This window comes from Hemiscyllium ocellatum, chromosome 30 (genome assembly GCF_020745735.1).
Source record: "Hemiscyllium ocellatum isolate sHemOce1 chromosome 30, sHemOce1.pat.X.cur, whole genome shotgun sequence".
NCBI lineage: Eukaryota > Metazoa > Chordata > Chondrichthyes > Orectolobiformes > Hemiscylliidae > Hemiscyllium > Hemiscyllium ocellatum.
The window spans coordinates 33,424,944-33,451,630 of NC_083430.1; the positions used below are offsets into that span (position 1 = coordinate 33,424,944).

The 26,687-nt window shown below is 43.7% G+C and overlaps 1 long non-coding RNA gene across 1 annotated transcript in view; it reads left to right on the plus strand.

Moving 5' to 3' along the window:
* Nucleotides 1–5,406: 5,406 nt before the first annotated feature.
* LOC132829957 (uncharacterized) overlaps nucleotides 5,407–26,687 on the plus strand; it is a 193,919-nt gene continuing 172,638 nt past the window's right edge. The window contains exon 1 of the long non-coding RNA XR_009646287.1: nucleotides 5,407–5,496. This is a non-coding gene — a long non-coding RNA (uncharacterized LOC132829957). The remainder of the gene's footprint in view (nucleotides 5,497–26,687) is intronic.

Consider the following 26,687-nt stretch of genomic DNA (forward strand, 5'->3'; position numbering starts at 1 on the left):
ATCTTAATCTCCAGATTAGAAAAAAAACAATACATGATCATTTATCAGCAATTAGATTTTCTATTTATTGATTATATGCTGAAAATGTGAAAGTGATTCAATGGAGACTGGAAATTGGGGAGAAAAAAAACAGGAAGTCCTGGAAAAAGGCAGTGGGTCTGTGAACAGGGGATGGAAATTGGAACCAGATGCACATTATTTTATATGCAATGAAACCCAACAATATAATTATTCCAGGAATCTTTCTGGTTTGGTAATTAACATGAATTAAATGATCTTCCTCATGCTTAAGTAGCCTATCACCTTGTGTTTGCTGTGCTTGCTGAATACACATCGCTCCATAGCAAAGGAATCAGAAAGCAAATCAAGGATTATAGAGAGAAAGCAGGAGACTAGGGTTGAGGGTTATCAAATCACCATGATCTCATTGAGTGGTGGAACAGACTCAGTGGGCTGAATGGCTTACTATTTCTACTATTATGTCGTATAATCTTATGATCCTTGCTTTTCATATCCCCAGACTTTTGTTTAAATCTGATGATGGTCTCACCTCTGTCTATCTCTGTTATCTCCATCAGCTTTACAACTTGCAAAATTTCCTTCAATTCTGGCCTCTTGTATGTCCCAGTTTTTATTGCTTCAATGTTGATTGCTCTATCTTCATCTACCAATACCTTAACTTCTAGAATTTGCTATCTCCGCTTGTTGACCTCTAAGTTATTCTTTAAGTTGCTCCTATCTCTTTTATCAAGCTTTTGATCACCTGTACTAATATCTACATACATGGCTTGGTGTCATGTGTTGGAAAGTGTTTCAGTGTTGTATCTGAGAATGGGTTGCTATGTGAAAGATTGACAATTCCCAGTCTCATGGAGACCAACCTGGAGACGCAGGAGAGGGAGAATGCTTATAATAAAGCAGGGCACTTTCCCAGGGGCCAGTTTGGAACTGAGTTTGTTACTTGCTCCAAACATTTGGAAAGCTAATTTAAGGCACAGTTCAGGACCCTTTAGTGTCAGTGTTGGTGGTTTTTCTTCATGTGTGAAGGCCAACTGTTCACTCATTGAGACTATTATTGACAGATACAGGAGGTTGACAGCCTACAGTCCTGTTAGTCACTCATCTGATAGAGGAGGTTTCCCTCCAACCCCAGGCCCTACTAGGCTTCTCAATGTGATGACTCTATTCAGACAGCTGAAGGCACCTCTATTTTGAGGCACCCTCACATTCATCTGCTGTTTTGGCAGTGCCCACTTCTCGAGTGGGATTGATGGTCTGACATTATTGGGCCTCCATTGGGCCTGCAGCACCAACAGAGCACCCATCATCCTTGGTGAGACAAAATAGAAGAACAGTGTTAATTTAGTAGCCACCCCTTGGGAGCTTGTTCTAGTGGGCCTAATGTTGCGGTCCTAATGGCTGCTGCAAACTCCAGCCTTGTAAACTGCAGTTCATTCGTGCCAACTGTTATAAGCATTCACAAAACAATACTGACCTGTCATAGCGCACTGTTGGTTCATGCAGGGACAGTGACGTCAAGAGTGAGAGAGCGCACTTCACTAATCAACTTCCTGTCCTTAACCACATCCTGGGGTTTTCTTTGTCATTGTGATAAAGGCTAAATATTGCATACCGAGGCTAAATTTAGATCCCACCCACTGAGTCTGTGTTGCGTGGGCCGGAGAGGTAGAGAGGTGAATGGGCGCTGAGAAATGTCATCTTTGGTTTCCCACTTCCACTTCCACTGTTTGACACGTCAGATAGATTGCCTGTAGAAGAGTCGAGAGCTGGTTTACTATCTCTCGGCGCGGTGAAACTCAGAAGCAGTTGCGCTTCCTAAATGAGAATCAGAGAGACAAAAAGAAAAGATCAAGCTCATTTATTTTTAACCTCATCCACCCCCTCCATGTACCAGACAATGTTTCGAAGAGTGTCATTGTTGTGGGATTGATAAACATCTGCTGATCGGTGCAACAGGCGAGAAATGTTGGGAGTTTGTGGTCGAGCATGTGGTACCATGGACAGATTACAATGGCTTATTTGATGAACGAGAGCCCATCACTGAGCTGTGACACTGAGATCTGCCTCATGAATGAAGTGACCTTTGTATCCACTGGCATCAGTGTTCTCTTCTGTTCCCATTACTTCTTCCAATTGATCCCCCCCCGGTGGCTACACGTGAAACAAAGCTGTGCAGACCGTTAATGTTGATGGTCACTGTTGACCAGAATCTCACTGGAGCAGCCGCATACATGCTGTGACTCCTACAGCACCTCAGAGACTGAGTATTCTCCAGCAAGTGATTCACAGAAGCCTCTCTGTCATTTCCAAGATACAAGTGGGGAGAGGTGGGACATAAAGTCTGCGAGGCTGCAGACACCTCAACCAACTCAACGCAGTCTCAGACAAAGCTATACGCTTCAAGTCACTTCCTTCACCACTAGCACACAGTGCATACCATCTACAAGATTAACTCCAGCAACCTGCCAGGGCTTCTTCAATATAACCTTTTGAAAACATGTACCATCTAGAAGGGCAGTAACCAGTGCCATCAACTTCCTGCCACCCTCTAAACCAAATACTCCATCCTGACCTGGATGTTTAATTGTTTCTTCATCGTCACATCCAGAAGCCCTGAAACAGCACTGTAGCAGCACCTCCACTTTATAGCCGCATGGTTAAGGTTCAGGTGCTTGTAAGCTTGGGTAATGAATACTGGCCTTGCCAGTGTCATAAATATCCAAAGAATCACCAAAAATAACCTGACCTCATGCAAGCCATTATGACATGCCAGCGTGCCATTAAAGTCCATGCAGTTGACAGCACCATCCAGTGAAAAGTCATGTCTAGACAGCTGGAGCAACACCTGGCTCTCCTAATTTTCCACAGGAACGCTGAGATTGTCTAGTTGGAGAATTCCGTGTGTTCCCATCACAGTGCCTGTTCATTCACGATCAACACCTTATAATCAGCAACCAGTGTATGTCATCCAAAGGCCCACAGTACCAGTTAAAGGGGCCCAAACACTTATGAAATTTTATGTTTCTGCCCTAGGACTCACAGCCCAAGAGCGTACACCAACCAAAGCTCATGGAGACCTTCTTTTGTGTTTCCTATGCTACAACAGTGCCAATGCTGCCAAGGTACTTGGTAGGTGTGAAGCACTTTGAGATAAATACTGGTCATGAAAGTACTACATAAAAGTTAGCTCAGTTGGCTGGATAGCTCTTGTAATTTAATATAGCCAGGCTTTATAAAACATAGCTATATGTACGGGATTGGAAGAGAAGACATCTCCTGAAATCCTACCTTCCCACCAATATCATTTTTTTAAAAATTGGTTTCAATTAATTGTATGTTCCTGGGTAAATTTAGATCTTTAGCCACTATTTATGTAAGACTTCCAAATACTTAGGTCCTTACCTTGACTGTCAGAAATGCCTCAGATCACTGATATCAAAGTCTGTCAATCAATGGCTGAGTGCAGCAGCCATTTTGCATGCAGCTTGACTCCACAAGCAGCAAATAAATGAATGGTTACTCAAACAGTGTACAATGTTTTTATTGGTGCTGGTTGAAGAATTTTAACCTGAAGTCTGGGTAACTCCCTGCTCTTCTTGAAACCAAAATTGCACTTGGTCAATCATTAAATGTCTCATCCAGTTGTTGACATTCGTCCAAAGCTTTGACCTTTCTATCCCTCCATAGCTTTGCCACTGCTGATCTCTGTATCTTTTTCCAGCCTTGCATCCTCCCATGTACAAGAACAAGGGCAGCAGACCCATTGGAACACCATCACCTACAGGTTCCACACCCAATTCTGACTTGGAACCATATCTCCTTTCCTCTAGTACCTGGGTCAAAATCTGGGAGCTCCCTCCCTAATAGTACAGTGGGTTTACTTGCACCACCTGGTCTATCATTAAAGGAGGCAAATCAACACCACCTTTTCAATGGTAATTGCGGATGGGGTCAATAAATGCTGGCCCAGCAAGTAAAACCCGTATTCCCTGAAAGAATTTTTTTAAAAATTCCTCTGTCAAGTTGATACGGCAATAAGAGCAGAAAATCTATTTATCTCAGCCTTAAATAAACTCGGTGACCCAGCTTCGAGAGCCCTCTGTGGTGAAGAATTCCACAGAGTCACTCCCTTTTGAATTTGTTGTTCAAACTCTTGTCTTTGGAATAACTAAGCTTTCAATCTTGGTTTCTCAGCATTGCACACTCCTGAATTGGTTTGTGTGACTGTTCTCAAACTGAGACGCAGTTTGACATAATGTGGATGTGGACGAGATGCTAATGAAAACTAGGACCCCAAAACACGACCACCACTTACACTCCTTTCCCTAAAAAAGCTGGCAATGAGTCCTTTGAATGATTGGCACGAGTACTATATAGCTAAATATATTTATATTACAGAAAGAAACACTTGCTCCAAGAAGCAGTGCTGATATTTTGCCAGTTACCCCTTTGCCTTGCCCTTGTCCTCTGAAATCCAAATCTGAAACCATGAGCAAATGAACCCCTATCACTTTACCTTCACCCTCTGTGGACTACCAGACAAATCGGACACCTTAACAGTAAAGGCTCTGATCGGTATGAGATAATTCTGCACTTTCATCCCTCAGCATATCCTTGTTAAAGGCCCCACTGTGAGTGTGGAAAGTATCAGTCATTTGCCAGTTGGTTGAATTCACAGAACTCTTCAATACTGAGGTCCTTTAAAGTTCTGGCCCCTAACACCATCCTGATTTCCACATTCCAAATGTTGGTGGCCATTTTTTTTACTATCCAAGCCGTGAAATTCTCTCTCTAAGCTTCTCCACTCCTAAACGTCTCTCTCTCCTTCTTGACAATGCTTTACCCATCTGCATTTCCTTATGTAGTTCAGTGTCAGTCATAATGTGATAGTACTTGCAAGTTCCTTGAGACATTTTGCTACGTTACATATATATGAGCTGTTGTTATTGTCAACCTGCTGCTTTCCTATTGGCAATTACCAAGTACTTGACTTAAGGGATGTTGGAAGACTGAGGAGATTTGGGGTTAACAGAGCTATTCTATAGTGCAGAACAGCACTGGCTATATTCTAGAATTCTCCATCATGTTCCCTGTCTTTGCTGATGCACTTGTGCACAATGTTGGGAGACGAGTAGAAACTCTGAGAAATTAGGAGTAAGATACACAGATCACAATACATTTTACTGATGATGAGATTAATCTCTGATATTTATAATAAACTTGTTCAAGTTATACATTGAGGAATCTGGCAAGGACATAGTTAGTCATTTGTTACAGGTCCTGCTAGAAGCATTTTCCCATTTCCATTGTTCAATATTGATAGTAGAATCAGGCAAATTATTGACAAATGCAAACTATTTAATTTTTTTTGTGTCTCTGCAGGTCAAGTAATAATACTGGATTAGAGACGTCAACAAATCCGCAGAGTGTAAAATAAGAGAATGGATATGTTCTAATATCAGCAAAAACCAAAAGGTAAATATCTTTTGGTTTGGCGATTCACTGGTGAATACCTAGTGGTTACAGCTGTCATTCTATGATGTTGGCCCTGTTACTTCTTAAATATATTGTAGTTTGTCTAATCTGGACGCAGCCCATTGCTGGATGTATGGTCAATTGTTATCATGTGGCTCTAGTCCATCACAGAGCAGTTGTGCCTCTTGCCTTTTACCATGATTTGCAGGCACAATCAGATTTGTACACATGGTAACTAAGGTAGCCAGAATTTGTTTCTGAAGCCCGCTTTAATAGTGGGCTCTCTTGGCTTCTCTGACTAACATTGAGGGTGACTCCATGATGGAGATTGGAGCTGATCAATGAACTATTCCTGCAGGAGGGAATCCTGATTAGATCTAAGCAATTGTGACTCTGTTGCATGTCAAACATTTTTTTTAATTAGAACTTTACATGTACATTTATTGTTACACTTCAATTTCCTTTCATATCCTGCAGATGGTCTTTTTTTTTATTTTTGTGTCTTCAAATGAACTTTAGATGATAGCCATGCAGCCCAGTTGCCTGACTATGAATCTAGGTTTCCTGGAAGTGGATAGCATCTTCAGAAAAAAAACTCTGTTTCACTTCAGGGTATCTTGAGATAAAAGTGCTTAGCACAAAGGAAGGCTTCTGCAGACCTGTTACAGTAACGAGCCAGAGTGTGGTTTTTAGTTTAATATCAACTGATGTGCTGTTCCATATGAATATTGGATGTTGTATAGTTGCAGATGAGAGGCCTGACAGCAGAGAGTTAGTACGTCCCACAGACCAGGCTGCAAAAGGCTGACTTCATTGGGTCTTTGCACTGGCAGCCATTCTTCTCTCCCTTTGTGCGGTTAAAGGAAACAGAGAAACAACTATCATTGCAATTTGGAAAGATAGAGGCAGTACAATCTTTTAGATTAGATTCTCTACAGTGTGGAAACAGGCCCTTTGGCCCAACAAGTTCACACCGCCCCTCTGAAGAGAAACTCACCCAAACCCATTCCCCTACCCTATATTTATCCCTGACTAATGCACTTAACACTGTGGGCAATTTAGCATGGCCAATTCACCTGACCTGCACATCTTTGGATTGTGGGAGGAAACCGGAGCCCTCGAAGGAAACCCACACAGATACAGGGAGAATGTGCAAACTCCACACAGACAGGCGGAAATCGAACCCAGGACCCTGTGCTATGAGGCAGCAGTGCTAACCTCTGAGCCACCATGCCACCCATTTCCAAATTACTTTTGCTTGTTGAAGGGAGGTGGGTGTCGCTAGCTAGGTCAGTGTTTGTTTCCCATCCCTAATAGCTCTGGTGAAAGTGGTATTGAGCTGATATCTTGAATAGCTGTTTGGCTTGGACATCCACAGAACTGTTAAGAAGCGAGTTCCAGGATTTTGACTCAGCAACAGTGAAGGAATGGTGTTATAGTTGTAAGTCAAGAAGGCGTGTGGTTTCCAGGGGAACGTGTAGATGGTGATGCTGCTGTCCTTTTCCTTCCAGGTGGTAGATGTCAGGAGAGATTGGAAGGTGCAGTCACAGAGGCCATATTGTGATAGAACTTTCAGAAAAAGGTTCAAGGCCTACTCAAGTACTTAAGTTAAACTGAGCTTTAAAAGAAAATAAAAGTAATGTTTGCATTTATGTAGCATCATAATCATTGAATGGTTTGAAAAATGGTTGTCATCATTCATGATTTTTCCGTACCTCTTCCTACCGCCCCCTCGACCATGACCCCACCCACCATCCCCAAACCATCATCTCCCAGACCATACAGAACCTCATCACCTCAGGAGATCTCCCACCCACAGCTTCCAACCTCATAGTCCGGGAACCCCTCACTGCCCGGTTCTACCTCCTTCCCAAGATCCACAAGCCTGACCACCCTGGCCGACCCATTGTCTCAGCATGCTCCTGCCCCACTGAACTCATTTCTACCTACCTCGACATGTTCTATTCCCCCCTAGTCCAGGAACTCCCCACATACGTTCGAGACACCACCCATGCCCTCCACCTCCTCCAAGACTTCCGTTTCCCCGGCCCTCAACGCCTCATCTTCATCATGGATATCCAATCCCTCTACACCTCCATCCGCCATGACTAGGGCCTCCAGGCCCTCCGTTTCTTCCTCTCCCGTCGTCCCCAACAGTACCCTCCCACCAACACTCTCATTCGTTTGGCCGAACTGGTCCTCACCCTTAACAATTTCTCCTTCGAATCCTCCCACTTCCTCCAGACCAAAGGGGTAGCCATGGGCACCAGTATGGGCCCCAGCTATGCCTGTCTCTTTGTTGGCTATGTGGAACAGTCGATCTTCCGTAATTACACCGGCACCACTCCCCACCCCTTCCTCCGCTACATTGATGACTGCATTGGCGCCACCTTGTGCTCCCGCGAGGAGGTTGAGCAATTCATCAACTTCACCAACACATTCCACCCTGACCTGAAATTTACCTAGAGATGGAGAGGTCACCTCCCTCCCCTTCCTGGACCTCTCCATCTCCATTAATGATGACCGACTTGACACCGACATTTTTTACAAACCTACCGACTCCCACAGTTACCTGGATTACACCTCTTCCTACCCTACCTCCTGCAAAAATGACATCCCGTATTCCAAATTCCTCTGCCTCCGCTGTATCTACTCCCAGGAAGACCAGTTCCACCACAGAACGCACCAGATGGCCTCCTTCTTTAGAGACTGCAATTTCCCTTCCCATGTGGTTAAAGATGCCCTTCAGTGCATCTCGTCCACATCCCGCACCTCTGCCCTCAGACCCCACCCCTCCAACCATAACAAGGACAGAACGCCCCTGGTGCTCACCTTCCACCCTACCAACCTTTGCATAAACCAAATCATCCGCCAACATTTCCGCCACCTCCAAACAGACCCCACCACCAGGGATATATTTCCCTCTCCACCCCTTTCCGCCTTCCGCAAAGACCGTTCCCTCCGTGACTACCTGGTCAGGTCCACGCTCCTCTACAACCTACCCTCCCATCCTGGCACCTTCTCCTGCCACTGCGGGAATTGCAAAACCTGCACCCACACCTCCTCCCTCACCTCCATCCAAGGCCCTAAAGGAGCCTTCCACATCCATCAACGTTTTACCTGCAAATCCACCAATATCATTTATTGTATCCGTTGCACCCAATGCGGTCTCCTCTACATTGGGGAGACTGGATGCCTCCTAGCAGAACGCTTTAGGGAACAGCTCCGGGCCACATGCACCAATCAACCACACCGCCCCGTGGCCCAACATTTCAACTCCCCCCTCCCCCTAATGGAGGTCCTGGGCCTCCTTCACCACTGTTCCCTCACCACCAGACGGCTGGAGGAAGAATGCGTCATCTTCCGCCTTGGAACACTTCAACCCCAGGGCATCAATGTGGATTTCAACAGTTTCCTCATTTCCCCTGCTCCCGCCTCACCCCAGTTCCAAACTTCCAGCTCAGCACTGTCCCCATGACTTGTCCTACCTGCCGATCTTCTTTTCCACCCATCCACTCCACCCTCCCCCTGCCCCTGACCTATCACCTTCATCCCCTCCCCCACTCACCTATTGTACGCTATGCTACTTTCTCCCCACTCCCACCCTCCTCTCACTTATCTCTCCACCCTTCAGGATCTATTCCTGATGAAGGACTTTTGCCCAAAATGCCGATTTTACTGCTCCTCGGATGCTGCCTGAACTGCTGTGCACTTCCAGCACCACTCTAATCCAGAATCTGGTTTCCAGCATCTGCAGTCATTATTTTTACCTAACAAGCAGTAATGAGGCCAATGGCCTGTTTGTGGTGATATTGGCTGAAGAGAGGTCTGTTGATCAGGATGCAAGTAGAATTACTTCAGACATTGCAAACTGTTCAATGAAACTTGCTGCTAGCACTAAATGAAGTGCATCCTACGCACAGGTTGTAGAGTTTTGTAGCTTGGGTTCAATAACTACAATAAGCTAAGAATCTCAAAATTCTACTGTGAATGTGCAGTTGTATTTTCGTGCAAGCATCTCGGGTGAATCATCACTGACCCACTTATCCTTATGTGTAGCAAGCTCTCCATAGCAATGAAATAACCTGCCCACAGAACAAATAAATCTCTCTCAATTTGTTGCTAGGTGCTGTAAATGCTTTGTCTTATTCCCTGTTCCCTTACCTGAATTGAATAAAGAAGACTCTGTGCAAGAAAACGTACATGTGGGGGCAACATTATTGGCACTAAGTGTGCGTGGGAGGAGAGATGCTGAAATTTATGAATAGCCAGCTGCAGCTCCAGTAGAAAATTTTCAATCACTCCATATCTCCATTCATAGCCTGATGCTGTGTTGCTGGAATCATTTCAAATCTCTCCATTGGTACAAAGTGCTTTCATAGTTCCTTTCTTTGACCAATCCAGTGTGACTATTCCCCTGTACCCAGTCCCCACTTTCATGTCCAAATCACCATATTACTCACTGATCATGCTGCTTTGTTACTGCTTAGTTCTGCACAATATCAGACATGTATCACAGGGCTGAGGCTGGGGCTGCTGTTGAATGAAGATGATTAAGAGGTGACCTGATCGAATTCTTTAGAATTCAGAAGTGGTGCAACAAGGAATGATAGGTAGTCTAGTGCTGAAGGAGGCCATTTGGTCCATTGAATCTATGCCAGACCTTTTGAAGTGCAATGCCACTCCTCTGCCTTTGCCTTCATTACTTGAGATCTTTTTCTGCAAGTATTTATGAAGAAGATTGTTCCATCTATGGGGGATATTCAATCTAGAGGCTGTAAATACAAGTTAATCATTAATAAATCTTGGAATTCAGGGGAGAGTTTTCTAACTCAGAGTGATTAGGATAAGGAACTCGCTACAGAAAGCGTTTGAGGCAAAAAGCACAGAAATATTTAGGTGGAAGAAAAAAGAATGGAAGGATTTGCAATTAGGATGAGTGTAGGGAGGTGAGGAGGAGGTGCAGTATGGAGCATACAATCTAGCAGAGAGCTGTTGAGCCCAATAGCTTGTTTCTATGCTATACATTCATTGTATTAATATTATTAATATGGTTACTGGATCAGCTGGATTGGAAAGCTGTGTCATGGTATGATAGCACAAAGTGGTGGGCTAGGGAATCTCTGATAGCACTCTCTGTCAGGATGTTTAAATCATGTTCTGCTTTGTGTCCTCTTCAGAGAGCAGAGTTCAGAGTGCAAAAGGGAGTTCCACTGTTTTATGGAAACGAAGAATGGGGCAAATATGAGAATGGTACAAAGTGGTCCTGATCAGTGTTCTGCCAAGAATTTGAGAGAGCTGTGGAAATCTGGCCAAAGTCCAACAATGGTCTGCAGCCTGAGACAGCAGAATCACGGGTTTACTATTGCTGCAGTCTGCAGTGTGGCAACAGCTGAGGGGTGACAACGCTTGTCAACTCTGGCTGTGGGTATTCCTGAAGTTTTATCTCATGACCTCAGCCACTTCCACCCACCCCCACCCCCCACTCCAATCAACCTATCACTGCATCTGTGCTTGTGCTGAACTCAGACAATGTTTCTTCACAAACCTCTCCTGTCCCCAGATTGTAGCCTTCTCTCACTCGCTATTGTCACGCTATTCTTAACATATCTTTTTCCTGCGATTACACCTAAAGAAACCAGTCATGGATAGGTTAAAAGAAAACACCGAAAGCAGCAGGACAGGATTTTTGTTGGTTCCGAAAGTCATAGATTCAATAGTTGGGAACACTTTTGCCCTCCAAGTTTTGGATTCAAGCCCCACTCTGGGGATGGAGTACAGGGGTATCTAGGCTGACACTCCACTGCAGTACAGAGGGAATGCCTCAGTGCGGGGGATCTGGATTTCACATGAGACATTAAACTGAGAGTTCAGCTGCCTGCTCTGCTGGATGTATAAGAGTGGGTGAGTTATCCCCAATGTCCTGACTAATAGTCAACCCACCATTATCACAGAGTCAGATTATCCGGTCATTATCATGTTGCTGTTTGTGGGAACTTGCAAATTGGCTGCTGAGTACCTACATTGTAACAGTCACTACACATCAATATAGTTCATTGACTGTAAAATGCTTTAGAGATCCTGAAATCATGAAATGCAAGTCTGAAATACAATTTTTTTTTCTGAGGTCTATTATAATCACATACTCGTTGCATTTTATAATTTGTGTTGCCATTTATTTAACTCCAATTGAAGGTGAACATGGGCCCCTGAAATGAGACAATCATATACTTACGGAGCACTTTGTCATTTCATTGAAGCATCTCAGAGTGCTTCATATCCACGAATTACATATTTTGAAACACGCTGCATCTTTTGCAAGCCATGAAAGCTACCATTCTTAGCCTACAGCATCCGAAACAAACTTTTTGAGATTTTTAACAAGAACAGAAATTGCTGGTGAAAATCAGCAGGCCTGGCAGCATCTGCAGCAAGAAAGTAGAGTTAACATTTAGATTACTTACAGTGTGGAAACAGGTCCTTCAGCCCAACACCGACCCTCGGAAGGGCAACCCACCCAGACCCACTCCCGTACACCTAGCACTACGGGCAATTTAGTATGGCCAATTCACCTAACCTGCACATCTTTGAACGGTGGGAGAAACCAGAGCACCCGGAGGAAACCCACATACACGGGGAGAATGTGCAAACTCCACACAGACAGTCTGAGGCAGGAATTGAACCCTGGCATCTGGCGCTGTGAGGCAGCAGTGCTAACCACTGTACCACAGTGCCACCCAATTCAGGTCCAGTGACCCTTCTTCAGCAGTTCTGAGTTTCTCCAACACTTTCTGTTTTTAATTTGCGATCTTCAGCAACCACAGTTCTTTATTTTAATTTCACCCAGTTTTTTATTTGTGTTGATGGTTTGTAGTTTGAGGGGAATGTGTTCACCCAGTGGCAAAAGGCCATTCAGCCCCCTTACCTGGGCTAACTCTTTGAAAATGCTATTCAGTTAGTCCTGCTGTTTTATTTGATCACCATGACCTTATTTTGATTTTTCAGTATACATCCAATTGCTTTTGAAAGTTGCTCTTCGGTCTGGTGCCATGACCTTTTCAAGCTGCGTAAGTCAGATCATAGCCACCCAGTGAGTAAAAAGCAGTTCTGCTCATCCTGGTTCATTTACTCATTGTGTTAAATTTGCGTCCTCCAGCTGTCAATCCCTTTGCCACAGCAAAACAGTTCCTCATTCTTATTTCTAACAAAACCATTGTGGGTGGCACGGTGGCACAGTGATTAGCACTGCTGCCTCACAGCGCCAGAGACCTGGGTTCAATTCCGCCTCAGGCGACTGACTGTGTGGAGTTTGCACGTTTTCCCCGTGTCTGCGTGGGTTTCCTCCGGGTGCTCCGGTTTCCTCCCACAGTCCAAAGATGTGCAGGTCAGGTGAATTGGCCATGCTAAATTGCCCGTAGTGTTAGGTAAGAGGGGAATGGGTGGGTTGTGCTTTGGCGGGTCGGTGTGGACTTGTTGGGCCGAAGGGCCTGTTTCCACACTGTAAGTAATCTAATCTAACATATAACATTTTGAAGCCATTGATTAATCATCTCTGTTCCTGATATTTCAAGGCCTCGCTGATCAGGGTGCCAAGTGAAAATGGAGGTATCATTTTAGGTTTAGATTTTAGATTTTATTATCATATGTACTCAAGTACAGGAGCACAGTGAAAAGTACATAATATTGCCATAAATGGTGCCATCTTAGGTGCCAAGGCACCTCGGTATAAAAGAAACTTAGGTTAAAAAGTAGTAAGAGAAACGTGAGTCAAAAATTTAAGCATTATTTCATAGATCGTCAAAAAGTAAAGAAATAGGTACTAGTTTACATTAAGGCCTTTCATGGTTTAAACTAGGACAATAAAAGAATAAGTTAAATATTCAAATGTATGATGAGTCCTATGCCGATCTCGCTCTCTGGGGAGACCTCAGCTGTCTATTCTCGATACCCCCATTATAGATACCATCACTGCTGCTGAAACTAATGTCTTTCTGATCTCCTGCGGTGCATCAGGAACATGATTGGGCAAGATCCACTCACACGCCGTACTGTGACACCACCACAAGCCACCAAAAGACCATGCCAGGAGATCAGGCCGAGACACACCGTGAAAGTAGGCTGAAAGATCAGCCTGAGAGACTAGGCCGAGACCCACCAAGAAACCAGGCCAAGAGTTCAGGCCGAGACACACTGAGAAAACAGGCTGTGAGATCAGGCTGAGAGACCAGGCCGAGACCCACCAAGAGACAAGGCCAAAAAATCAGACTAAGAAACACCCAGAACATAGGCTGAGAGATCAGCCTGAGGGACCAGGCCGACACCCACCAAGTGACAAGGCCAAAAGATCAGGCTGAGACACACCAAGAAAGCAGGCTGAGATATCAGCCTGAGAAACCAGGCCGAGACCCACCGAGAGACCAGGCCAAGACACACTGAGAAAACAGGCTGAGAAATCAGCATGAGAGACCAGGCCGAGACCCACTGAGAGATCAGGCCAAGACACACCTAGAAAGCAGGCTGAGAGATCAGTCTGAGACTCCAGACCAAGACCCTCTGAGACACCAGGCCAAGAGATCAGGCTAAGACACACCGAGAAAACAGGCTGAGAGATCAGCCTGAGTGACCAGGCCAAGACTCACCAAGAGACCAGGCTGAGACACACTGAGAAAGCATGCTGAGATCCACCAAGAGACCATACCGAGACACACTGAGAGACCAGGTCGAGAGACCAGGCCAAGGTCTGCCATGGGGGAAGTGGCCACCAAAGAGGGGGGAGAAAAAGAGAAGGAAATGAGAAATAATAGGAGCGGCGGCTCTCCGGTTGGAATGTCCTATTCCGCTGTCACCTTGACCGTATTTAGACCCACTCAGACATACTGTGCTTCATTCCAAACTTCATTAGGTTAGTGTGAAGGATTCTCTTTCTCAACCTCTCCCTTCACCTGAGGCCAGGTGACCTTCAGGTTAAACCACCACCAGTCATCTGTCTCTAATGACAGTGCAGATCTTGGTCTGGTAAAGCAACGGTGACTTTAACTTACATTAATTGATAATAAAAATAAGCATTCAAACAAAACTTTAAGAAGTACACAAACAATTTCACTTGCTAATTTGCTGGTAACAGTGGCCAGGAGATGAATCATTCATTTCTGGATTGCCAAAGACAGGCCCAGGGGATAAACTCCACCTCTGCTTGTGGGGAGGGACTGTGAAACCTGTGAGAATGTTGGACTCCTAACCACATGTGACTCTGCAGTGCCTGTTTCAGTTATCACTTGAGATAACATTTTTGATGCCACATTTAATTTTGATTGCTTTTGATCATTTTAAAAAATGTTTTTCAAAATGTGGCCATCTCAGAGGATGTATATTAGACTTGGGGATATATACAAGCAATATTAACATGTCTTCACTCATCTAGAGAAAATACTTGTCTTTACATAGCCACTTTCAGGAATGTGGCATGTCCCAAAATGCTTCACAGCCAATGAAATATGTTTGAAGTACACAATTGGGTAATGGTATTATGACAGCCAAGTGGTCCCCAACAAAACCCACAAACATTGATATGATAATGACCAGAGTTTTTTGTGACATTGATTGGAGAATAAATATTAGCCAGGACACAGGGAGGAGATCACTTGCACAATACTATATAGATTACAATATATGCAATACATGCACATATAGGTAGGAACATGTATATGAAGATTTGCCATGATATTGCATATGGTGAAACCGTTTATCAAAAGTGTTCTAACACCATAATGTAAAAGGCCAAGTGTGACAGGAATTGTTTCTGAGAAACAATACAAGAGACGAGATGACTCAGTTTAAATATAAGAGGTAGAGCTCTTGCACTGCAGTTGTAGTGCCCCTAGCTCTGGCCCAGAAGGTAAGTTCCACCAGCTCCACAGTTGCGTCTTAACATGTCTGAAGAGGTTGATTAAAAGCAAGAGGTTGGAGAAAATGAGGACTGTAGCTGCTGGAGATCAGAGTCGAAGAGTGTGATGCTGGAATAGCACGGCCAGTCAGGCAGCAGCTCCCTCACCAGCTGCGCTTTTCCAGTGCCATGCTCTTCACCTAAAAGTAAGAAGCCTCAACTTAAGACTGAGGCGAGACATTTTTGTTTCTGAGGGTCATTAGTAGTAATTCCCTTCCCCAGAGAACAATGGAACCGGGGCTATAGATCATTTTTAAGAATGATTTCAAGAACGCTGGGTTGGCAGAGGAGTCGCAGGCTGCAATTAGATCAGATCAGTCACGATTTCATCAAATGATGGACCAAGCTCAAAGGGCCAGATGGTTTATTCCTGCTCGTAATTCATTTGTTTGTATGTAGGAGGCAAGTGACACTTGTAGGAACTATCAGTTTCACTCAAGACTTATGTTAAGAAGAGAAATGTATGTTCTAAAACAAAGTTCAAGTTGCACCCACACCTTGGCTTTATCAGATCATAGAATAGAATTATAGAGTACTTACAGCACAGCAAGCGGGTCATTCAGCATACTGAGTTCACACTGACCCTCTGAAGAACATTCCACCAAGACCCACCCCTTTACCTTATCCCTGCAACCCTGCATTTCCCGATCGCTAATCCACACAACATGCACATCCTTGGACACTCTGGGCAATTTAACATGGCCAATCCACTTAACCTGTCCATCTTTGGACTGTGTGAGTAAACTGGAGTACCCAGAGGAAACCCACGTAGATACAAGGAGAACATGCAAACGCCACACAGACAGTCACCTGAGGCTGGAATCACATGTGCTAACCACTGAGCCACCGTGCCACCCGGATCAGGTGTACAAACTTGCCTAGGTACTTTTTCAGTGTGTTAATTGTTGTATGCAGGGTGGGTGTGGTTTCATTTGCATGAATTTCTGTTCTGCATTATGTGATCCAGCTGGTCGGTGGGGAGGTCATTAAACTTGGATCAGCAGCATGGAAATTCCCAACACTTTTGACTGCCGATTAACTTTAGCTGGCAGACAACAAGAAGTTAGCCCTTTTAGCAAATTAAAAATGTCCCAAGGCACTTTCACAGCAGCATGATATAACAGATGGTGACACCAAGCCATCTAAGGAGATATTTTCCCGACTCAGGCGACTGACTGTGTGGAGTTTGCACGTTCTCCCTGTGTCTGCATGGGTTTCCTCCGGGTGCTCCGGTTTCCTCCCATAGTCCAAAGATGTGCAGGTCAGGTGAATTGGCCATGCTAAATTGCCCGTAATGTTCGGTAAAGGGGTAAATGTAGGGGAATGGGTGGGTTGCGCTTCGGCGGGTTGGTGTGGACTTGTTGGGCCGAAGGGCCTGTTTCCACACTGTAAGTAATCTAATATTTGGTTTGATGACCAAAAGCTTGGTTAAAGAGGTAGATTTTCAGTTGGGGACAGTTGATGCTGTGAATTCCCCCTCAACTACATTGCTCCCTACTCTTCTGCCCCCATTAGAATTACAAGCCCTGCCCTTGAATTCTCAGAAATTGTAAATTAATGATCAGGACACTGCAACCTGGAGAAAAATCATGACTGCTTTATTTTGAAAAGAAAGTATCTGTTTAATTTGTGAACAATGCTGCGACAAATTGAAATATTTCACTAAGAAAGTGCACATCTAATTCCATTAATTTTAACTAAATCTAACCTGATTTCAAAGACAACACAAGTGGGAAGTTATTGCTAAAATCTCCAAAGAATGTTGGGATTTTTTAATGTATGCATATTCCTGCCAGCTAAAACCACTGAGGTTTTACAACATCTGTTTTCCATTTAGATATAACGTATATATTTTAAAACCAAGATATAATTATGGGATTGTGAAAAAGCCAGAAAGCTGTTTACTTGAACAAAAACTTTGTGAGTTCTAGGAAAACTGATAACTTAATTTGTGTTCCTCATTGTTGGTGAAACTGGAATATCACCATCAGAACCACTCTGAAAAAAAGGAATTAACAAAAATAACCTGATTTAATTTAATAACTTTTGGGTTTCTCTTTTTTCTTTCTTCAATTTCTCACTCTTGCTCTCAAAGTCATTGACTCCTGACCCTCCCGGTGACTCCTCACTCACTCCAGTGACTCCTCACACTCACTTGTGGTTGTCTCACTCTCCATTATTGATTCACCATTCACTATCACCCTCAGGAACTTGCCATTCACTCACATGTGTATTGCCTTGCACCTGATGACTCCTCACTCACTCTTGGTAACTCCTTACACTTTCTCATTTCTCCCCACTCACTCTCACTCACAACTGGTCTCATTTTTGGCATAACAACAAAGATTACTAAAATAAAAAGATTCTTAAAATTTGTCCTGATATCTTTTAAATACTGTGCCTCAGTAGGTTGCCCCATACATAACATGTAATTACTTAACCAGACATCCTTTGGCAATCCTGGAGTAAATGCTAATGCCCAACAAGTCACATAAAAGCTGGTTTCATATTGCAAGGCCACAGTGAACTGGATCACCACTCCATTTAAATGCATTCCACTTCTGGTCCTTGCAGTTAGCAGTGACAGCAAACGTACATTCTTGTGGTTTCAGCTGGACATGAGCTTTAGTTCAACTGTGAAAGGTCAAGACGCAAATCCACGGCGCCACTCAGTCCCCATGAATCTGTTCTATCTTTAAGACTATCAAAGTGCCACTTTAAAGTAAGTGTCCATTCTCTAGCTTCATTCTGGTCAGTAGTTGCTGTTTATTCTGCAGGTTATAGTTAACGTATTGAACACTAGCTTCTTAGTAACCAAGTTTGTCATGGCATAAGGGTCTGTGAATACACATCTGGCTCAGTCCCTGATCGCATGCCATTTGGACAATAGCAGGATTGTATTTGGCCTCAGTCCACACAGGACTGAAGCCTTTTGGCTGAATTTGAATGTAGATGGCAACAGAACAAGGTTTAATTTGTTTATACATTTAAAGAAAAAGCACATGCATTTGTTGTGATGCCTTTCATATCCCAAAGCATCTTTCAGTCAAGGAAGTAGCATGGAAAGGTAGTCATTTTTCTGTTGTAGCAAACATAGCAACTCAATTGTGCATAGCCAGATTTCACAAGTAGCAATAGGTAGTGCCCAGATCATCCCTCAAATGTTATTTGGTGCTGTATACCATATTATAGGAGCTTGGATTTAAATCGAAGTTCCATTCTCAATTTTCCATTCAATCATGGAGCAAGAGGAAGACAGTCAGCCCCTCAAACCTGCTCCACTACTCAGCTGATCTGATCTGATTACTCTATCTTCCCAGCTACCCTCAATATCCTTTTTACTTCTTTCTGAAAAAACTCTGTCTTCTACGTATTCAAGATGTTGAGGAAAAGAGTTACAAAGATTCACAGCCCTCTGAGAGAAAGAAAATTCTCCTGATCTCGGTCATAGATTCATACAGTATCGAAACAGGTCCTTCAGCCCAATATGTCTATACCAACATGCTAAACCAATTGCACTTATCATCGCTTGGTTCATAGCATTACTTTGTTCCTGTCTTAATTGGGCCTCCCTTATTTTAAAGCAGTGACCACTCCGATGACTTACTCCAGGTCAGTGGTAGATAATAATTGAATAGCAGTAATTGCTGTAGAATTTAACCATTATACAGAAGAATCACACCATGTGACCACTGGAAGCACTGAAACTGTGATTATTTGCTGTCAAAACTATGTTGCAGTTCAGTTTCATGTTGTTGAGTTATCTGGGGTGGAATTTCCCAGCCTCCCATGTTGAATATCTCTCAGGAAAGTTCCATTGTTCGGGTTTTACAAGTAAAATACCGAAAGGCGAAAAACAATTCATGATGCGTTTTCAAACAATAATGTAAATTAGAGGAAATAAACAACTACAAAAGAAGAATTGCTGCAAAGATTTATTTTTAAAAACTTGCTGAAAGTAATCTAAGCGAGGAAATACATAAAGAGGTAGGAACAAAAATGTGATTCACGGTGAACAGTAAGATTTCATTTCTGCACCTCCGTAATTTCCTTCACTCTCACAAGATTTGGTGATCTCTGTGCTTCTCTCACACTGAAATCTGACACAGTCTGAGTTGTATTCACTCTGTCCCATCTCTCTATTAAGATGCAAAGCCCTTCCAAAATCTACAAGGCACAATTTAAGAGTGTGATGGAATACACTCCACTGGCCTGGATGGGTGAGGCTTCAGCAATACTCTATAAGCTTGACACCATCCTGGACAATGCGGCCCACTTGTTTGGCACCACATTCACAAGCACCTACTCCCTCCACCACTCAGTGAGTGCTATCACAAGATGCATTGCAGAAATGCAGTAGCTCCCTCAGGCAGCTCCTTGCAAATACATAATCACTACTGTCTAGAAGAACAAGACAGCAGACAAATGAAAAAAACACCACCGGCAAGTTCTCCTCCAAGCCACTCAGTATTCAGAAGTGGAAATCTATCACCATTTCTTCCCTGTTGCTGGGTCAAAATTCTGGAACTCTTTCCCTTCCAACATTGTGGGTCTGCCTACAGCACCCTGCATGGACTGCAGAGGTTCAAGAAGTCAGCTCGCCATCAATCTCTCAAAAGCAACTAGAGATGGACAATAAATGCTGGCCCAGCCAGCGAGCCCAAGTTCCCATGAATCAATTTTAAAAACAGATGCCTCTTAAAACCAATATTTTGCTTGCTTGTCATAATATTTCCTGATGTGGTTTGGTGTTACAATGTATTTGATGATTGTACCCATGAGGAACCTTGAGACATTTTGTTAAGGGTATTATATAAATCTAAGTTGTTGTTATTGTTGGGAATTTTCTTGAAATGCATTGAACTGAGAAAAAAACAGAAACAGCTTTCAAAACTTAGCAGGCCTAGCAGAATCTGTGGAGGGAAAGCAGAATTCAGGTCCAATGACCCTTCTTCATAGCTGGGAAAAGCTTGGAATATACGCTAGAGAAGGGGTGGGGAGAGGAAAGGGGTAAATGCTGGATGGAAAGAAAATAAAGCCAGGCTGACTTTTACCTGTTCCTTTGTCTGCCTACCTGTTTGTCTCTCTCCCTGGGCTCCGTCGCCACTTCTCGTTTATTGCTGCCACCTCCCCATTATCCTTTCTGTATCATATATTCCAATCTTTCTCCCAGCTACAATCAGTTTTACACAAGGGACACTGAACCCGAAATGTTAACTCTTTTTTCTCTCCACAGATGCAACCAGACCTGTTGAGTTTTTGCAACAATTTCCCACTTTATTCCCAATTTCCAGCATCCACAGTTCTTTAGCTTTTCAAGTTGAGATATGTGTGCCGACTAAAGCACTTAAAGTCAGTCATAGAGTCGTACAGGATAGAAATAGACCCTTTGGTCCAACCAGTCCATGCTGAACATAATCCCAAACTAAACTATTCCCAGCTGCCTGCTTCTGGCCCATATCCTTTCAAAGTGTCTCTGTTCATGTATTTATCCAAATGTCTTTTAACTGTTGTAATTGCACCCCCATCAACTGCTTTCTCAGGACATTCATTCCACACATAAACCACCATCAATGTAAAAACATTGCCCTTCATGTCTTTATCAAATCTCTCTCCTTTCACCTTAAAATTGTGCCCCCTCGTCTTGGAATTCCCCATCCTCAGGAAAAGTCAACTACTGTATTGTCCTTGCTCTGCATGTTGATGATTAGATTAGATTACTTGCAGTGGGGAACAGGCCCTTCGACCCAACAAGTCCGCATCGACCCTCCGAAGAGCAACCCACCCAGATCCATTCCCCTATACTTGCTCCTTCACCTAATACTACAGGCAATTTAGCATGGCCACTTCACCTAACCCGCATATCTTTGTACTGTGGGAGGAAACCGGAGCACCTGGAGGAAATTCACGCAGACACAGGGAGAATGTGCAAACTCCACACAGACAGTTGTCCGAGGCGGGAATTGAACCCAGGTCTCTGGCACTGTGAGGCAGCAGTGCTAACCATTGTGCCACCGTGCTATCCACATGATTTAAGAACTGTGCATAATTCCTCCCCTGTGTAACTTTCATCCTACTCCCTGTTGTTCAGTGAAAGGCGCATGAGGCAGCAGTGTGTCACAAGTTTCGATCATTTGCCTGATTGTACCATTTTGTCATGGACATTGAGAAACCTAAATTAAGGGTCATGGCCTACAGCAAGAGTAAGACAGATTGAGCAAAAGGTGATTTGAAGAGAAGAGTTGTGTTTTGGTGATTCAGAGTCCAGAGTCCTCAAAGCTAAACTGGGCTATCTAGGCCAAGCTGTATCCATCCTCTCCCTTCAGGTCATTGGCCTGAATGGATTATGCACCAGAACTGAAAGAGTTCAACTGAGATGACCTAACAGCATGTACTAGGCTTGCAATTCCCTGTGTTGCACACTTAAGGGTGAACTACCTGAGGTGTTTGAGATGACTGAAGGATTTGTCAGGATTCATGGAGAAAAACTACTTCTTCTGATAGGGAGAGGTGTACCCTTCAACTGAGAGTCAGGCTATTCAGGGGTGATGTCGAGAAATACTTGCTGTCACATGGTCTAGCAGAAATCTGGAGCTGACTTCCTCAAAATGCTATTGCAGAAGGGAGTCAACTGAAAATTCCAAATCTGAGATTGTTTTTAGACATTGGTTAGGGAGTCAGTAGGTGGATGTGGTTACGTTGCAGATCAATCATGATCTAACTGAATAAAGGGACAGGACCAAGGGTCTGAATGTCTACTCCAGTTCCAACAGTCATACCGCAAGGGAAATCCCCTAAAGATCATATATCATTGAAAATGAACCTGTTAGCTGATTTCCTGTCTTTCTACTGATATTAGTATGAACTACTCAGGGATGACAGAGAAACATCTTCTCCATCTTACTAATTACAAGGACAGAATTAGAAGTTTCCATTTCTGTGGGACTGCCTTGTTATCTGATGGTATATCAAGCCAGTTTACAATCTGGAGGAGAAAGTGAAGACTGCAGATGCTGGAGATCAGAGTTGAAGAGTGTGGCGCTGGAAAAGCACAGCCAGTCAGGCAGCATCTGAGGAGCAGGAGAATCCACATTTTGAGCCTCATTCCTGATGAAAGGCTTATGCTTGAAACATTGATGCTCCTGCACCCCAGATGCTGCCTAACCAGCTGTGCTTTTCCAGCACCACACTCTCTTCGACAATTTACAATCTGACAGTTATGGGATTGTTGAGGTGCAATTTTCATGGGTATAAATGAGTCAGATCTAGTGGGCTTTCCCTCAGCTCTGAACAAGTTTTTGAAACCATTTCACAGGAACAATTCTATGATCTACGCACTATTAAGAAAATGAGAAGCAATAAGTTTAAAGTCTTGTGCCAGAGAGGCTTGTCCTATCTATGCCATTCACATTGACTTTTTATCTCTGTGTAAAAAATGAGGTCTGCAGATGCTGGAGATCACAGCTGCAAATGTGTTGCTGGTCAAAGCACAGCAGGTTAGGCAGCATCTCAGGAATAGAGAATTCGACGTTTCGAGCATAAGCCCTTCATCAGGAATGTGATGACTGACGTGAGAAGGATTTGTTGCCTGTTACTCAGTATTTTCCTCATCCACATCTTTGTTACCTCTAGACTTGACTACTCCAATGGTCTCCTGACCAGCCTACCATTTTGCACCGTCTGCAGACTATAGGATGTAGAAACAGATGTTGGCCATTCAGCCCATTGGATCTACTCTGTCATTCATTGAGATCATGGCTGATCTGATAATTCTCAAGTCCATTTTCCCACCTTTTCCCCATAACCTTTGATTCTTTACTGATTACATATGTCTACTTCAGCCTTGAATATACTTAACAATCTATTGTCTACAGTCCTCTGCAATGAAGAATTTCATTTGTTCACTACAGTCTGAGGGAAGAAATTTCTCCTCTTCCTCTGTCTTAAATGGATGGCCCCTTGCTCTGAGATTATGCCCTGTGGTCCTCGATTCTACCACAAGGGGAAACAATCCTTCCATATCTTCTGCCTGTAAACTTGAGCTTATCTAAAACTGTTAATACGTCACCTCTGTGCTTGTTAACTCATAATTGCTTCTGGTTTGACAATATCAATTGTTTTCTGACACTAGTTTTCAAATCCTGTCATGCACCTGTCCCTCTCCTTATCTGAGGTCGCCTCTAGTTCCATAATCCTGCACTTCTTCATTTCTGACCTTCTGCCCACAACTCTAATCTCCATCATTCCAGCACTGGTGGTCATACCTTCAGCTGCCTAGGCCCTAACAGTTAGAATTCCCTCCCCAGTCCTCTCTGCTTCTTTTGCCTCCCTCTCAACCACTCAGATACTCTTTCGATCTTACTACTTTCACAAAATTTTTAATCACCTGTCCTACTTGTGTAGCTCAATGTGAAATTTTGTTCATTAAGATTCCTGCGAATGCTCAAGGCACTATATCAGTGTAATTAGCTGTTGTTATTTTGTAATACGGTTTAGATTAGATTAGACTTACAGTGTGGAAACAGGCCCTTCGGCCCAACAAGTCCACACCGACCCGCCGAAGCGCAACCCACCCATACCCCTACATTTACCCCTTACCTAACACTATGGGCAATTTAGCATGGCCAATTCACCTGACCCGCACATCTTTGTGACTGTGGGAGGAAACCGGAGCACCCGGAGGAAACCCACGCAGACACGGGGAGAACGTGCAAACTCCACACAGTCAGTCGCCTGAGTCGGGAATTGAACCCGGGTCTACAGGCGCTGTGAGGCAGCAGTGCTAACCACTGTGCCACCGTGCCGCCCAGTTTATTTTTTTAAAAATACCATCGATTGTAGGCTTGGTTGTGAGGTCCTAACTTCCTTTTGCAATTCAGGGTTAATAGAGAAAGACTGAGTACTCCAGTCTTAGGCAGTAAAAGCTCCCTGCTGCCAAAATGCGTGTGAATGTGAGGTTGTTGTTTCTGAATTACTAAGTAATGCCACTCCAGTCTGAGTGCAGTATATATTTCCATTCTGACCCTGGAATTTAACATAAATATAAAACAGTTGTATTGATTTCCATGATCTTGTGGTGAGAACAAGCTGCAGAAATGAATAATTAAGTTGAAAGTTTTTCAAATTCACATGCCTGTTTTTCTGGGAAGTTTGTCACAGTTGTTTTGTAAAAGATGTTTTTCCTAGTGTGAATGATATTACATTTATTGCCCATTGCCAGCTACCCTGATAAAAGTGCAGTGGGAGCTGGCTTCCATGCTGTCTGACTCTACGGCTGTGTTGATTCACTGCTTTTGCTGATGGTTCTTCCTCGATAGGTTAGGTAGGGGGCTTCAGGATATTGTCCCAGTAGGAGTCAGAATGAAGCTCATTATCATGGATGCTAATTCTATTTCCATGACATTGTGGCACTTCTCCTTCTTATTATTAGAAGTCACATGGTTGCCTGGGGCATCGATCAGGTTATGCACACTGCAGTCGTGATATACTGGTGAGAATCATAGAATCCCTCCAGTGTGGAAGCAGGCCATTCAGCCCATTGAGTCCACACCCCCCCTTCCAAAGAACAGCCCATTCAGATCCACCTCAAACCCTATTGGTGTAACCCTGCAATTCCCAATGGCTAATCCACCGAGCCTGCACAAGCCTGGACACCATGGGGCAATTTAGCATGGCCAATCCACCTAACTTTCACTTCTTTGGACTGTGGGATGAAAACAGAGCATCCAGAGGAAACCCACGCAGGAACTGGGAGTATGTGCAAACCTCACACAGACAGGTCCCCGAGGTTGGAATCGAACCTGGGTCCCCAGTTGTGAGGCAGCAGTGCTAACCACTGAGCTGTATACCACCAAAAAGGGAGGGTGTGGATATAGAGTCCTGTGGTGAGACCACTAATCAAATGAGCAATTCTGTTCTAATAGCTACAAGTGAGTGGTGTTCTATCACATTCCTGCCTTGAGTGGAGCACCTTTGTACATTAGGTTCATGGCTGTGGCTGGGCAGAAACTGGGGTGTCACGTGTTATAGTTGGAGGCAAATTGTTTGTTCTGGCTTCTGAGGTATGGCTTGTCTGGGGTAAAGGGTTCCGGACTCCTCTCAATGAAACTCCAGTTGTGTGGTCTGGTGGTTGGGTTAATATCCTGCAGTAATATTTGCAGAAGAACGAGAAGTTCTGCTGATGTCCTGCCTCAAAAGTTCAAATACAGATTAATTACTCATTCAGCTCATTGCCGTTGCACAATGACCAAACAGTGGATGCATGATATAATGCTTTAAGATATGTGATAGGCTTTCATCTTTTACAATACCTACCGCCCTATTGCCCAACCAAAAAAATGTACCTTTATTTTGAACAAAGCTCTGAAAAAGGTTGAACCCCAAGTGTTGTCTGAAATGATTTGATGTTAACCTTGGCTGTTTTTCCTTTAAATTGCAGCCCATCAAAAGAAGAGAAGAACTTTGTTTACTTTTGAAACATGCTGGTTTATCTTGTGCAAAATGAACTTTGCTCCAATGGTTATTCAACCTGTGGTCTGCTATTTAAACCAGGAAAATCCCTTTCGTCTCACTGTCACTCTCAATAATTGGGAAGAACTCAATGACAGAACAAGTTTATTTTCCCTAACAGCACGTAACCTCAAAGCAGTTGACCTGAGGATGACAGCAGCCCAGCCTGACTCTCCAGTCGTGTGCAATTAGGTTTGCAACACGCAGTCCCACCTCACCAACACCCCCCTCCCCCAACAGACTCAGACTAAGAGCTCAATCATTCACTAATCTTCAATACCAGTGAAGTTGACACCCCAATGCAGCAGTTTTATTAGTCTGTCAAACACTCCTCACAGAGCATTCAGTCTTCTTGATCTATTCTCCCTAAACATTGTGCCTTTCCTAATTTCCTCCATCCCTGTAATTACCTCCTCACATTCTTCCCTTTCAACTGTTTGGACAGTCAACTCTTTTTAATTCTTCCGTTGCTTTGTCATCCCCATTTCCTATGTAGAACACTTGAACATTTGTGGAAAGTGCGGCAAATCATACAACACCCATCAGTATATCCTCTTTCTTCCTTATCTACTTATTTGGCTTAAATTTATTAAAAATGGCTATTAAATCCATAGTTCTAATGGGTTAACAAATAAAAGATTATTTTTCAGAACACAGGAGCAAGAGGAATTTATTCATCCCCTGAATTATGTTCTACTGTTCAATGAGATTGTATCTGATGTGATTCATAACTCCATTC